Below are 15,462 nucleotides of genomic sequence, written 5' to 3'. Positions count from 1 at the left end.
CACAAGCCGCACACCTCCCAATCCTGCCACGCATCCGCCGATTCCGCCGCACATGCACGCCCGACCGCTGATCCGGTTATTCAAATGGGGTCCTGGGGTGTCTGGCGGGAGTGGTCTCCCGCCGGACACCCTGGGACTTTAGCTAATTAAACCGATCAGCGCCACGGGAGAGCTTATTTAATGAATGCCATGTATACATAAGGTGGAATGCGCGTAGGTATTACGTTATCTGCTGTATATATACAGTGTTCTGCGGGAAGGGGTTAAAGTGGATTTGAGGGGCCTTCTGTAAGAAATTCCCCAAAAATTACCCCATTATAAAAACTTTACCCGTAGAAGTATTCAAAATTACATTCAGAAAGTTTGCTAAGCCTTTAGGCGTTTCACAGGAATAGCAGCAAAGTGGAGGTAAACTATTTTTTAGTTTTTTATTTTATAAAGGGGTAAAAGGGGAAAAAGACCCACAAAATTTGTAACCCAAAATCCAGGCACTTCCTTATCATAGATGCCAGGAATGAAAGCCTGAAACTACATTTCCAATGATTTAAAGGTCCTGCCTGCTAGCAGCCGCCCTGCTTCTGTTTTCTCCACCCCCAATCAGCATAATAATGCCCTAACAGCCTTTGACTGTCTGGGCATGCTGGAAGTTGTAGTTTTTAAACAGCTAGGGTTCCGTGGTTGGGAAAAATTGCCTTAGATGTAATGCTCTCGGCAGTATTACACTAATTAGGCTAATCACACATAACGGGCTAAGCTTCACTGCTTTACAGGCAGAATCACACATATTGGCCTTGATTTACTGAGAGTGTTGTGTAGGTTTCTTTGTGGATTTTAATTCCTTGCATTTTTTTTTACCACCGTATTTACTAAGCTTTCCCTATGTTTTGCTTTTTTTTTTAACACATGCTCTGATCTGTCTGGTTTTCCTCAGCTCAAATCCACCAAATTTTCTGTGGAAACCTTAGTAAATATTTTGGGTTTTTGTGAAAATGTCAGGACCACGCCCCCTTTTCAGGTAAAATGGAGAGTTGGTCAGGTTTTTTCATTTCTGGCGCAGACAGAATTTTGGCGCAATGAGACAGAATTCTGGCACAAATTCCGGCAAAGACAGAATTTCGGGCGCAAAACCCGACAAAACATGTCAGGATTACAATAGTAAAATCAGGGCCATTATGTTAAAGGGGTTATCCAAGAATAGAAAAACAGAGCTGGTTTCTTTAAAAAAAAAAAAAACACTCACTGTCTGTCTCCAGGCTGGGTGTGGTTCTGCAGCTCAGTTTTACTGAAGTGAATGAAGGCAAGTTGTAATACCACACACAACCCGAGGACAGACATGGAGCTGTTTTTCTATTCTTGGATAACCCCTTTCAACCCCTTAAGGTCACTTTATGCATTAATAACTCTGGGATGCTTTTTCCGATTATTCTGATTTAGAGATTGTTTTTTTGTGACACATTCTACTTTAACATAGCGGTAAATTTTTGTCGTTACTTGCATCCTTTCTAGGTGAAAAATCAAAACATTTCATGAAAATTTTGAAGATTTGGCATTTTTCTAACTTTGAAACTCTCTGCTTATAAGGAAAATGGATACTCCAAATACATTTTATATTGATTCACAAATATAATATGTCTACTTTATGTTGGCATCATAAAATTGACCTATTTTTACTTTTTGAAGACATTAGAGGGCTTCAAAGTATAGCAGCATTTTTTCAAAATTTTCATGAAAATTTCAAAATCTGAATTTTTCAGGGACCAGTTAAGTTTGAACTGGATTTGAGGGGCCTTTCTGTGAGAAATACCCCATAAATGGCCCCATTATAGAAACTAAATCCCTCAAAGTTTTCAAAAGGACATTCAAAAAGTGTGTTAACCCTTTAGGTGTTTCACAAGAATTGCAACAAAGTGGAGGAGAAAAATAAAAATCTGCGTTTTTTACACTAACATGTTCTTGTAGTCCCATTTTTTTCATTTTGAAAAGTGCTAAAAGGAGAAAAAGCCCCCCAAAATTTGTAGCCCAATTTCTCTCGAGTACGTAAGTACCTCATATGTTGACATAAAGTGCTCTGTGAGCTCACAACATGGCTCAAGAGGGAAAGAGCAACTGTAGGATTTTTGAAAACGAATTTTGCGGTCATGGTTTTTGAGGGCCATGTTGCATTTAGCAAGCCCCCATGGTGGCAGAACAGCATAAAAAAAAAAAATAAAAAAAAAACCACATGGCATACTATTTTGGAAACTAAACCCCTCAAGGAACGTAACAAGGGGTATAGTGAACCTTAACACCTCACAGGTGTTTGACGACTTTGCGTTGAATTTGGACATGAAAATGGAAAATTAGATTTTTAACACTAAAATGATGGGGTTACGCCAAATTTTCTTTTTCACAAGAGATAATAGGAGAAAATGGACCCCAAAATTTGAAGCCCAATTTCTCCTGATTAAGAAAACGCACCATATGTGGAAGTTAAGTGCTCTGCTGGCACACTACAATGCTCAGAAGAGAAGGAGAAAAATTTGGCTTTTTGAAATTGAATTTTGCTGAAATGGTTTTTGGGGGGCATGTTGCATTTAGAAAGTCCCCAGGGTGCCAGAACAGCAAAAATTCCCCCACATGGCATACTATTTTGGAAACTACACCCCTCAAGAATGTAACAAAGGGTATAGTGAACGTTAACACCTCACAGGTGTTTGACGACTTTGCATTGAATTTGGACGTGAAAATTGAAAATTAGATTTTTAACACTAAAATGATGGTGTTACTCCAAATTTTTCATTTTCACAAAGGGTAATAGGAGAAAATGGACCCCAAAATTTGAAGCCCAATTTCTCCCAGTTAAGAAAACACCCCATATGTGGATGTTAGGTGCTCTGCTGGCTCACTACAGGTCTCCGAACAGAAGGAGCACCATTGGACTTTTGGAGATAGAATTTAGCTGGAATTGAAGTCGGGGGCCATGTACATTTACAAACCTCCCATGATGCCAGAACAGCAGAAACCCCCCACATGTGACCCCATTTTGGAAACTACACCCCTCACAGAATGTAATAAGGGGTGCAGTGAGCATTTACATCCCACTGGCGCTTGACAGATCTTTGGAACAGTGGTCTGTGAAAATGAAAAATTACATTTTTCATTTTCACGGATGACCGTTCAAAAAATCTGTCAGACATCTGTGGGGTGTAAATGCTCACTGTACCCCTTATTACATTACGTGAGGGGTGTCACATGTGGGGGGGGGGTTACTGTTCTGGCACCATGGGGGTTTTGTAAATGTACATGGCCTTCAATTCCAGACACATTCTCTCTCCAAAAGCCCAATGGTGCTCCTTCTCTTCTGAGCATTGTAGTTCACCCGCAGAAAAATTTACATCCACATATGGGGTATTTATATACTCAGAAGAAATGGTTACAAATTTTGGGGGGCTTTTTTCCTATTACCCCTTGTGAAAATGAAAAAATTGGGATTTGGGACCAGTATTTTAGTGAAGAAAATAAAATTTTCCATTTTCACATCCAACTTTAACGAAAATTTGTCAATCCCCTGTGGGGTGTTAGGGTTCACTGTACCCCTTGATACATTCCTTAAGGGGAGTAGTTTCCAAAATAGCATGCCATGTGGGGGGATTTTTGCTATTCTGGTACCCTGGGGACTTTCTTTTTTTGCGTTTATGTCAGTATCGCTGTAAAATTACCACCCCTGTGCAAATCACCATTTTAGGCCTCAAATGTACATGGTGCGCTCTCACTCCTGAGCCTTGTTGTGCGTCCACAGAGTATTTTATGCCCCCATATGGGGTATTTCCGTACTCAGGAGAAATTGCATTACAAATTTTGGGGGTCTTTTTCTCCTTTTACCTCTTGTGAAAATAAAAAGTATGGGGCAACAACAGCATGTTAGTGTAAACATTTTTTTTACACTAACATGCTGGTGTAGACCCCAAACTTTTCCTTTTCATAAGGGGTAAAAGGAGAAAAATCCCCCCAAAATTGTAATGCAATTTCTCCTGAGTACAGAAATACCCATATGTGGCCCTAAACTGCTGCCTTGAAATACGACAGGGCTCCGAAGAGAGAGAGCCATTAGCATTTGATGCCTAAATTCGGTATTTGCAATAGGGGCGGACCCGGATACAAAACCTTACAGCAGTGTTTCCCAAACAGGGTGCCTCCAGCTGTTGCAAAACTCCCAGCATGCCTGGACAATACTGGGACGTGTTGTTATGCTACAGCTGGAGGCTCCATTTAGGAAACACTGCCGTATGAGACTTTTTTCATTTTTATTGGGGGGGTGTAAGGGGTATGTGTATATGTAGTGTTTTACTTTTTATTTTGTGTTTATGTAGTGTAGTGTTTTTAGGGTAGATTCAAAACAGGCGGGGATTCACTGTTAATTTTCCTTCTGGGAGTTTGAGCTGCGGCGGAAACAGACTCTAGCTCAGTGATTCCAACTGGGTGCCTCCAGCTGTTGCAAAACTACAGCTCCCATAATGTACGGTCTCTCAGTGCATTCTGAGCGTTGTAGTTTTGCAACAGCTGGAGGCACACTGGTTGGAATCATTGAGTTAGGAAACAGACTCTAGCTTATTGTTTCCCAACCAGGGTGCCTACAGCTGTTGCAAAACTACAACTCCCAGCATGCACTGACAGCCGAAAGTTCGTCAAAGACCTGTCGGGTGTTAAGGCTCACTATACCCCTTGTTACATTCCGTGAGGGGTGTAGTTTCCAAAATGGGGTCACATGTGGGTGTTTTTTTTTGCGATCATTTCAGAACTGCTGTAACTATCAGCCACCCCTGTGCAAATCACCAATTTAGGCCTCAAATGTACATGGCGCGCTCACTCCTGAGCCTTGTTGTGCGTCCGCAGAGCTTTTTACGTCCACATATGGGGTATTTCCGTACTCAGGAGAAATTGAATTACAAATTTTGGAGGTCTTTTTTTCCCTTTTCCTTCTTGTAAAAATGAAAAGTATGGGCCAACTCCAGCAAATTTTTTTTTTTTTTTACACTAACAGGCTGGTGTAGACCCCAACTTTACCTTTTCATAAGGGGTAAAAGGAGAAAAAGCCCCCCAAAATTTGTTGGGCAATTTTTCCTGGGTACGGAAATACCCCATATGTGGCCCTATGCTGTTGCCTTAAAATACGACAGGGCTCCGAAGTGAGAGAGCGCCATGCGCATTTGAGGCCTAAATTAGATATTTGGATAGGGACGGACCCGGATGCAAGAATTAGACTTGCCTCCATTACCAAAATTACCCTACGGCAGTGTTTCCCAAACAGGGTGCCTCCAACTGTTGCAAAACTCCCAGCATGCCTGGACAGTCAGTCAATGGCTGTATAGTGGTCCCCAAATTGTGCTCTTCCAGATGTTGCAAAACTACAACTCCCAGCATGCCCACTGTCAACGCATGCTGGGAGTTGTAGTACTGCAACATCTCAAGGGACAGATGTTACAGAACTACAACTCCCAGCATGCCTGGGCAGTCAGAGGGCTACTGTTTGGGCACCCCTAGAAAGCAGCAGTAAAGATCGCTTTACTGCTGCTTTCATTGCTCCTCCGCCTCCCTGCCACCGATGATTGCCGGGGACCACAGCAAGTACCGCAGGTTCCGGCTGCCACCCCCCCCCCCCCCCGCTCTGCCCGACATCCAGGAGCGGGCAGAGCAGGGGGTTTCCATGGTAACACCCCGCCTTCAACTGCCAACTGCCATTGGTCAGTAGTCATTACTGACTGAAGGCAGGGCATAGGAGGGGGTGGCATCACTGTCACTTCGCTCTTATCCCTTAGGGGTGATCGGGGCTGATCACTGACAGCTCCAATCATCCCTATTTTCAGGGCGATTGGGTCATCAGAGACCTGATCAGCCCGGAATTGCGCAAATCACAGATCTGAATTGATAGGCGACTTGCTGCGATCGCCGACATGGGGAGGGGGGGGGGGGTGGTTGTTTGGGAATGATTTCAGCAGGCATCCCGGTCCGGGGAGCGGCGAGGACCAGAAACGCTCACGCCCTGAGTCTTTAAGGATCGGGGATGCAGGGCATATGCATACGTCCTGTGTCCCCAAGAGGTTAAAATACTTAGCTGAGAACTGTACCTTCATGCTCCTTTAGCTGCTGCTCTAAGCTACCACTGTAAGAGCTGAGCAGGTCACAAGGTTAGGGAGCAGTGAATATTGATGAGGCAGATGGCTGCCGTTTGGCTGTAGGGATGCAATCATGTGAAGTCCCGGGACTAAAATGGCTGCCGCAACTGAGATTAACGGGCCCGGCATGTTAATTTCATATGAATTGCTCTCTGCTTTTGGTGCAGAGGAACACAGTGCATTTCACCACTATCTTAGATTACAATTAGGTACTGACAGTGACTATATATATATTTAGATGTTGCAGTCACACCAATAAGAAAATATTTCACTGGAGTACTCCTTTAATGACTCATTCACATCATGCTTTGGAGATATGGCAGCCCAAACCAGTGACAGTATTACAAAACAGGCCGATGTTGTATCTCCGCCCAGGGCCGGCCTTAGGTGTTCAGGCGCCCTGTGCGAGCAAACCTTGTGGCACCCCCCCCCCCCCCCATTACCCCATAAACATACACAAAGAGGGGGGAAAAAAATTGTAACAAATTTTTTTTGTCCCTGTCCCCCTTAATCAGTCCCCTGTCCCCCTTAATTAGTCCCCTGCCCCCTTAATCAGTCCCCTGCCCCTTCACCAGTCCCCCGGCCCCCTTAATCAGGCCCTCCCCCCTCACCAGTCTCCCTTAAGCAGACTCAGACCACCCCTTCACGAGTCCCATGTTCTTATTATTCAGTCCCCTGTTACTCATAATCAGACCATCTCCCCCCCCTACACCCCTTAATCAGACCCTTCACCACTCCCCCTTAATCAGGCTCAGTCCCTACACTCTAATCTACTCAGCTTTTCCATATTTCAGAAATCTGGAATAGCTGAGTAGATTAGAGTGTGGAATTTGCAGAAATCAGGAAAAGCTGAGTACATGAGAGTGTAGTATTTGCAGAAATCTCTAAATGCTGAGTAGATTATAGTGTAGGGTTTGCAGAAATCAGGAAAAGCTGAGTAGATTAGAATGTAGGATTTACAGAAATCAGGAAAATCTGAGTAGATTAGACTGTAGGGTTTGAAGAAATATGTGTCTAGGCTGAATACATAAGACTGCAGGGTTTGAAGAAATCTGTGTCCAGGCTGAATACATAAGACTGCAGGGTTTGAAGAAATCTGTGTCCAGGCTGAATACATAAGACTGCAGGGTTTGAAGAAATCGGTGTCCAGGCTGTAAGGCTGCAGCAGTGAGCAGAGCAGAGCGAGACTGCACACTCCCCCCCATCAACCAATCACAGTGTCTCAGCACAGTGACTCAGCAGCCCTTTCATCAGCTGTTTGGGAGGCACTTCAACACACAGTTTTCTTCACTACACCGGCCTGTTACACTGCGAGCTGTGTCGGCCGCCCGGCACCCCTGTTGCTATGGCGCCCTGTGCGGCCGCACAGCTCGCACACCCCAAAGGCTGGCCCTGTCTCCGCCAGACCTGTGCTGCAACCCGTTCATTTGAATGAGTCAGCTACCGACCCTAATAAGCTCATTTTTTAACCATATCTGATTTTGCTGCTGGTCTGAAAATTGTGGTTTTGTAGCCCCTCCCAAGATTCTGTAATGTGGCAATATTCATTCCAACCCATTTATTATGAGAAATAATATCGTGTTTAAAACATGAACATATGGGTGTGTGCTGAACTTTTCTCTCTCTATATGGTTAGAATGACGTACTTCTCTGAGGTTGCAGAACCCTGTTCTGTTTGGAAGAGTAGTGGTGCCCATACTTGTGGTTATGGTCTTAGATGTCTGCCATGTCACCAAAGGAAATTAACGCCCACTGGTGTTGACCCACTGTGCCGCAAGTGACAGCCAGCCAGGCAGGCAGAATGGGGCAAACTGACACTATAGATACAGTCAGACACAGCAGAGCTGAACAGATGTTTATAGCAGAAGCTGTGAGAACAGCTAGCCAAGATGGCTACAGGTGCAGGCTGGCTAGAACAAGCTGCAAGCAGACAGCATTGTGGTAGACAGTCCAAGATCATACACAGGAGATGCGTGTAAGAGTCCAAGGGAAAACCAGGAAATACAGCAGCCACTTGGCACAAATACTCTGGTGGTTGCCAACCAGCAGCATTATAGTAATCGAAGCAGAAAAAACACACCAATAAGGCAGACCTAGATATTAGAAATGATTATTTACTCAAAAGTGAAGTGCCCAACATACAGTATATACAAAAATAAGAGTTTTAAAATATTTAACACATACCACAAAGCGTGGGGGATGGGGGGGGGATAAGGGTACAGGTGAATGACTACACTAGTGTTCCTACCTATCTAGGGTGGACACTCCTGAACTAAGTGTGGATGGGGAAAGGAGACAAAATATAATGATAATAATAGTACTAAATGAGCAAACCTCTCTACCAACGCGTTTCACCCGATAATAGACGGGGCTCATCAGGGAACGAGAGGAGGCCGAACAGGTAACACAGTAAAGATAAATCAGATAGCAGGATTGATAATCACATACATGTTAGTTGACATGATTAGTGGGCACAATTGATGTCAATACATAATATTAGATACAACAGATAAAAGTAGAGATAGGTTAGTACAGCGTCAGTGGGTCAGAGATAGTCAGTCAGGCAGTCACCAGGGGTTTGTACAGTCCAAAACTATGTTGTGCACATGGCCAAAATTCCAAAATTATACCAAACTCAGATACAATATAATAATGAAGCCATAACCTAGGGCTATGTATATGGCCAAATAATACCCCAGCCAATTGGACAGATGCTTGATGAATGCAAGAATATTGCACTGAAAAAAGAAAAAGAGGAACACAAATTAAAAAAGGTTCCCCAAACATGAACGATAATTCCATAATGCATATAAGAAAGTAGGACAGGGCTTACCATATGTAGTAAAACCCAAGAGAATAACCATGTGGAGCTGATGATAACGATGTAGCCCCAATCAGGGAGCACCAGGACCAAGCACCTGTAAATATATATATAGAAGGCATAATGACCTAGAGGCTAATGCCTAAAGATGTCCTTAATAGGTGTAAATGTCCACTTACCCGGACTCGTAGGTACCGAGAGGACTAAAGATAGAAGTCAAAAAACCTAGGTATGCCACCAGTTAACAACCAATAGGTATCCAAGGAATAAGGATTACATTAAGTTAAAAGAACAATGATATTCCAAACTCAGATAAACCGCCAATGACAATCTAATTGTACATAACCACATATCACAAAAACACTGACCTGGTGCTGTCAGGGTTACAGCGTAGGGAAATCTCAAAAGATGAGGGAGAGACCAAATAGATCGAAGTGTAGTGTACTGTGGACAAATATATAGAAACCAATACTAAGCAGTGGTCGGAAATTAAGAAGGGGAGGCAACACTACAATGATCGTGTAGTGAGACCTTACCTATGGTGCTGTCATGTTCTTCATGGTGGCTGCTTGACCCCGATGGATGCTGCTGTGTAGGTGCCGCCGTTACGGCGTTTAAATGGCCCTAATGGCGCACAATACTAGCACATTTCCGGTGGGTGGAACGCAAGCGTCCATCTACATCCGGGGCTTGGAACGCATATCCGGCGTTGTGAGGCGGCTTGCGTAGGTATACTCAGCCGTATAACACAATACAGAGCAGTGGAACGCATAGCAAGCTCATTTCCGGTCTGGTGGAACGCATCGTATCCGGAACGGATCAGGAATAGCTAGAACTTGCATTCCAAAAGGGGCAGCACAGCCTAAATTATGGAAAGATAATCTAATGCGTGTATTCCTTACAAATATACACTACATGATGAAAAGTATTAAAAAGGTGGTAGAAATAGAAGGAAATAAATGTGATAATGTATAATTAATCATATAACCCACGACGCTACACCTAATGAACTAGATAAATGGCAATTAGGACCTCCAGTTATGCACGGTCCTAGAAATGAAAATGAAAACGAAAATGAAAACAGGGAAAAGACCTATGATGAGGACTTGATTAAGGTAAGTTAGACAAGGGATGGAAATCTCTAGAAACAACCATATGTTGTACATGTAGACCACTTAGGATGAAAAAATGAATGAAATAGGTTAAATAAATGAATAAATGAATAGAAGGGGAGGGGAAGTCACTAAATTATATGAACGAGGCGAAAGATATTACGTCATTCAAACCGGTGGGAATTGCAGTTTTCAAATGATACATCCATCTCGCTTCTGTTTGCAATAATCTCTTGTCCAGATCACCTCCTCTATTGTCCAGTTTAACTATCTCTATGGCCTGAAACGAGATGTTGAGAGGACATCCAGGGTGAACGGAATGCATATGATGCGATAAGGTCTTGTCTCGTTTATTTTTAATATCGCCAATGTGTTCCAAGATACGGCGTTTAAATTGTCTAAACGTTTTCCCAACATACCCTTTCGGGCACGGGCATGAAGCTAGATAAACAACGCCTGTTGTACGACAGTTGGCAAAATCGTAGTTTTTTAATTCCTGTTGGTCAACATATCTTAAAAAAGTTAATATATTTGCATGCCTTGCATCCGCCTCATCTGTATGTGCCTTTAACATTATGTGTTAACCAAGACACATTTCTCGGTGGGGAGAAGTGGCTGTGAACTAGTAAGTCATTCAAATTTTTAGATCTTCTATATGTCAGAATGGCCCTCTCCTCTACAAATTGTCCAACTACTGGGTCAGATTTCAGTATGGGCCAGAAGTGATTAATAATCCGTCTGATGTCTTCAGCTGCGGCGTCATAGGTGGCAATAATGCGTGTATTCATATCAGAAACTTCTTTTTCCTTTGGTTGTAACAGACTTTCTCTGGTCCTCTGTTGTGCACTTTGGTATGCATCCCTCAAGACGTGATCGGGGTACCCCCTGTCCCTAAAACGTGATCTGAGATTGGCAGCTTCAATTTTGAAGCTGGGATCCGAGGAACAATTTCTTCTAGCCCGGAAATACTGTCCCTTAGGGATTCCTTTCTTCAGAGGTGGGGGATGGTGGCTCTCCCATCTCAATAAATTGTTGCCAGCTGAAGGTTTCCTGAATACCTTGGTACTTATTTTGCCTTCAGGATTCCGTTCCAAAATGACATCTAGGAAGTTCAAAGTATTTTTATTGATCTCATGGGTAAATTTAAGTCCTATCTTGTTAATATTCAAAGCAGCAATACATTTTTCAAATGAATCTGCTGAACCGGACCAAATAATTGCTATATCGTCTATATAGCGTGCCCAAAGTACAATGGACTCCTGGTATTGGGTAAGTTGGTCCCCAAACACAATGGTCTCCTCCCACCAACCCAGGAGCAGATTGGCATAAGTGGGGGCCACTGGGGACCCCATTGCCGTGCCCCTGAGTTGGTGGTAGACCTTGTTGTTAAATGTAAAAAAGTTGTGTGTGAGAATGAATGATAGCAAGGACAAAACAAATTCATTATGTGGCCTAAGGTAGACACTTCTACTCTTCAGATAGAAATCTACTGCTGCCAGGCCCGAAGTGTGTGGAATGGAGCTATAAAGAGCCTCTACGTCAATTGCACATAGCCAATGATGATGTTCAAGGACAATTCCTTCCAGTTTTAATAGTAGATCAGTAGTGTCCCTATTGTACGAAGGCAAACTAAGTACAAACGGTCGAAGAATTTGATCCAAATAAATGCTGGAATTCTGTGTTAAATTGTCAACACCAGAGGCAATAGGGTGGCATTTTAGAGGAGGGTACCCATTATGTATTTTGGGAAGACCATAAAAAGTGGCTACACGGGGGTGAGAAGGTAACATAAAAGAGTATTCATTCTGGTCAATTAGACAAGTAGTTTTGGCATCGTCAAGAATTATTTTCAGTTGGTTGAGAAATTTTGTCATTGGATTTGTTCCTAGAATTTGGTAGGTTGAAGAGTCATTGAGAATTTTTTAACACATATTGGTATAGTCATTATGATTCCTAATGACTAAATTTCCTCCTTTATCCGAAGGTTTGATAATAATGGTTTTATCACATTTAAGATTATTAAGAGCACGTTTTTCTGGTGCGGATAGATTGTGATGGGAAACAAAGAAACTAGAAAGGAAAATCTCAATATTCTGACATACTATACTGACAAAATTGTCAATACAGTCATTGTCCCCCACCGGTGGGAATTTATTGCTTTTTGGTTTAAGGAGAGAAAAGGGACCATCTCCCGGGTGTCTTTCATTATCAATTAGTAATGAATTAAGGGCAGTAACACCCTCCAGATCGGAGGTAGAGATGCCCAGAGTATGACAGGTACGGTTATCTTGTAAGCTAAAAAATTTCTTCCATTTTAGCTTACGACCGAATAAGTGTATGTCTTTTATCCAATCGAAAACCACGGGAGGAGTTGTTGGAACAAAGGATAAACCTTTTTTTTAGGAGAGAAAGCTCGCTCTCCAGTAGGTTGTGTGAAGATAAATTGATAATCGGATTATCAGTACCTAAGGTCGAGTTGCTTGGTCCTGTACTGTTCTGTCTAAAAAAGGCAAGGACGGTTGTGAGGAGGAGGGCATAAATGAACTGGGCCCAGACTGAAAAGGCGGGCCCCTGCCTCTTCCTCTTGGGTTGCGTCCCCTTCCACGTGGATTGTTGTTCCATTTTTGTCCACCGTGACGGGTTTTGTATGGTGATCTATGATATTAGTTCCTAGAGCGGTCGGTTTCCGAATAATCTGTTTCTGAAGAGGACAGGTCCATGTCAGTCACTCGAGTATCCTCCCGTCCTATAAATGTATACGCTCTATTATCTTTGAAGTCCGTAAGGTCTTTCTTGAATTGTTTATGTTTTCTTTCCTTTAGAAGATATTTATATTTTTCTATATTATTTTGGAGTTCCTGTTCCTTTTTGGCAAAATCAGGATCGTTTCTTAAAGTGTTTGCAATTTTGATCAATTCCTGTAATTTGTTGGTAACGGTAGTAAAGTTAACTTTTTCTTCATCAAGGAGAATTTGCATGAATCTCAAAGATGAATTCGTGGCCTCTGTTTTCCACCTTTTTATAAGCTGTGGTGTCCTTGAACGTGCTGCTGGTACCAGTGAAATTCTAAGACCTTTGGGAACAATGTTATTTGCAATATCATTTTCTAAAGATTTGACCTCCCACCAGGATTTGACCTGGTCTTTGTAAGCTATATATAGTTCTTTAAAGATAGTGATGACCATAGGAATGCTTTTGTTAACCTGAATGAAATCCTTGTCAGAGAATACCTCCCTGGCTTCCTCAATCCAACTGTCTGTGTCCAAGGAATTAAGAAAATGTATTGCCATTATCCAAAAATGATAATAAATACTCGAAGAGGGGCCTATTAAAAGCCCCAAAGAATCATATACAACACTTAGAACGGTAATAGATAACTGGTACCTCAAAACCAGAATGATACAACAAAACCCTGTATTAAATTGAGTAATCGAAGCAGAAAAAACACACCAATAAGGCAGACCTAGATATTAGAAATTATTATTTACTCAAAAGTGAAGTGCCCAACATACAGTATATACAAAAATGAGCGTTTTAAAATATTTAACACAAACCACAAAGCGTGGGGGATGGGGGGGATAAGGGTACAGGTGAATGACTACACTAGAGTTCCTACCTATCTAGGGTGGACACTCCTGAACTAAGTGTGGATGGGGAACGGAGACCAAATATAATGATAATAATAGTACTAAATGAGCAAACCTCTCTACCAACGCGTTTCACCCGATAATAGACGGGGCTCATCAGGGAACGAGAGGAGGCCGAACAGGTAACACAGTAAAGATAAATCAAATAGCAGGATTGATAATCACATACATGTTAGTTGACATGATTAGTGGGCACAATTGATGTCAATACATAATATTAGATACAAAAGATAAAAGTAGAGATAGGTTAGTACAGCGTCAGTGGGTCAGAGATAGTCAGTCAGGCAGTCACCAGGGGTTTGTACGGTCCAAAACTATGTTGTGCACATGGACAAAACTCCAAAATTATACCAAACTCAGATACAATATAATAATGAAGCCATAACCTAGGGCTATGTATATGGCCAAATAATACCCCAGCCAATTGGACAGATGCTTGATGAATGCAAGAATATTGCACTGAAAAAAGAAAGAGAGGAACACAAATTAAAAAAGGTTCCCCAAACATGAACGATAATTCCATAATGCATACAAGAAAGTAGGACAGGGCTTACCATATGTAGTAAAACCCAAGAGAATAACCATGTGGAGCTGATGATAACGATGTAGCCCCAATCAGGGAGCACCAGGACCAAGCACCTGTAAATATATATATATAGAAGGCATAATGACCTAGAGGCTAATGCCTAAAGATGTCCTTAATAGGTGTAAATGTCCACTTACCCGGACTCGTAGGTACCGAGAGGACTAAAGATAGAAGTCAAAAAACCTAGGTATGCCACCAGTTAACAACCAATAGGTATCCAAGGAATAAGGATTACACTAAGATAAAAGAACAATGATATTCCAAACTCAGATAAACCGCCACTGACAGCAGCAGCATTATAGAAATCACTTTGAACATTTATAGTGTACAGCTAAAACTTGGGTAGATGGTGTATCTTTTCATGTTAAAGTGTACCAGTCAGATCACAAAATAAATAAATAAATGTTATATGTTGCTCAGTATCTCATCCTGATAATGTACATGTAAGCTTTATGTGTCTATGACCAATATTTCTCTTAGAATTTACTTTATTTACTTGGAGTGATTGCTAAGTGAAAGTACTTTTCATTTACAGCAGGGGGGCGGGTCCTCACTGTGATGACCACTCTCCCTCCCTCACTGCTCTGGGAGTGGTAATCCTTTCCTTTCTGGTTTTATGCTACACAACACACACACACACACACACACACACACACACTGTGTGCCTACAGCTTTTGCAAAATTACAGCTCCCAGCATGCCCACACATCCTATGAGTTGTAGTTTTGCAACAGCTGGAGGAATATATGATTGGTAAAACTGATTTTATTTTCAGCAGTGGTGCTGCTGCAGGCTGTGTTCCTACACTTGTTGCAAAACCACAACTCCCAGCATGCCCACACATCATTTGGCTGTGCAGGCATGCTAGAAGTTGTAATTTTGCAACATCTGGAAACATATTATTATAGTCCCCCTGTAACACACACACACTCACAGATATATACATATATATCCACACACACATTATATATATATATATATATACATACAGCAACAGAAGAATGCAGCAGCACACTGCCAGCACAAAGATATAGATGAAACATGAATATGCAGTTAAAACATGGAGAGCTATACAGCTATGGTGTAATAGATGCAAATGTGAAAATATGAAATTGTATGTGTATTATATATATATATATATATAT

This window comes from Hyla sarda, chromosome 4, assembly GCF_029499605.1.
Source record: "Hyla sarda isolate aHylSar1 chromosome 4, aHylSar1.hap1, whole genome shotgun sequence".
NCBI classification, from domain to species: domain Eukaryota; kingdom Metazoa; phylum Chordata; class Amphibia; order Anura; family Hylidae; genus Hyla; species Hyla sarda.
The sequence above is the reverse complement of the archived record's forward strand: the minus strand, read 5'-3'. Positions refer to the sequence as shown.